Source organism: Leptonychotes weddellii, chromosome 12, assembly GCF_054177405.1.
Source record: "Leptonychotes weddellii isolate Sample4059 chromosome 12, ASM5417740v2, whole genome shotgun sequence".
Taxonomy (NCBI): Eukaryota; Metazoa; Chordata; class Mammalia; order Carnivora; family Phocidae; genus Leptonychotes; species Leptonychotes weddellii.
The window spans coordinates 51550290-51551645 of NC_138380.1; positions in this window are offsets into that span (position 1 = coordinate 51550290).

The window sequence follows — 1356 nt, forward strand, 5'->3', positions numbered from 1 at the left end:
AAAAAAAAAAAGATCCACTATTAATGAACCTGTAAGCAACATAAAGGAATTGGAGATTTAAGTTGAAATTTAAATGTGTATTTCCTGCTTCCATTATATTGAAATCATAACCCTTGATATTGAACCAACATAATTTGTTTCTTACCTACCAGAAATTATTTTCATATGCAAATCGTATGAAACTCAGCCTTTATAATACAGAAGAGACAGCACAAAAATCACAGCTATGTAGCAACCAAGCAAAAACAGTGCTGATTTATGAAACTTCACAGACTTAGAAATAGAAACAAAGCACTAAATATTCATGAAATCCCATACAGTGCTTGCACATAAGTTACATCTCAGTGATTTGTAACTTAGTTATAGGGAAAAAATAATAATCTGAGCACATCCAAACATATGGAACCTTTCAAGTGTTAAGTTTCACTAATTTCTGGTCTTATTTTGGTCATAAATTTGGTCTTATTTTGGTCTTATTTGAGTCATAAATAAATTATGAATATGCTGTAAATGGTTGGCCATAATCTAAACCTCCCAAAGAAAAGTAAACAAAGATTTCATCAGTAAGAGGGTAACTATGGAAAGGATTTAATGAAAATCTTCTCTGATTGCAATATTTTTTAAAAGTGGTAAAAGCTCCAGTGCCTGGGTGGCTCAGTTGTTAAGCATCTGCCTTCGGCTCAGGTCATGATCTCAGGGTCCTGGGATCAAGCCCCGCATTGGGCTCCCCGCTCAGCGGGGAGTCTGCTTCTCCCTCTACCCCTCCCCCCAGCTTGTGATCTCTCTCTCTCTCTCTCACGCTCTCTCTCTCTCAACTAAATACATAAAATCTTTAAAAAAAATCAAAGTGGTAAAAGCTTTTTAAACACACAAAGACACAAGTGAAAGAAGCAAGTAAAATTCTGTCACTCAACAAAACAACATCATAAACCTACCATGCAAACAGAGTTAAAATAAGAAAACAATCTGTGCTGTGTACTCTTTGAATTAATCATAAATTCAAGAAATAATGTGAGAGCTAATACAATAATCAAGAAAATATTAAATTTTATTGAGTTACCTTGCCAATTTTGGTTCCAGTTTCATAACATAATTATCTCAATTTTATTTAACTATACTAATGACAGATGCAGACTTCAAATACAAACACTATGCCTACAATCCACATTTAAAGTAGAAAAATTAGAAATATATCACTGGTGAAATCTAACAATTCAACCCAAGATCTGTTTATTTATTTCAGACACACTGAGTTTTTTACAAAATATATAATTCAATTAATTGCTAAAAATCACTTCTATTCATTTTTTTTTTTTTGCAACCTGTGATTTTTTTTTTCCTTCAATGTGTAATAAA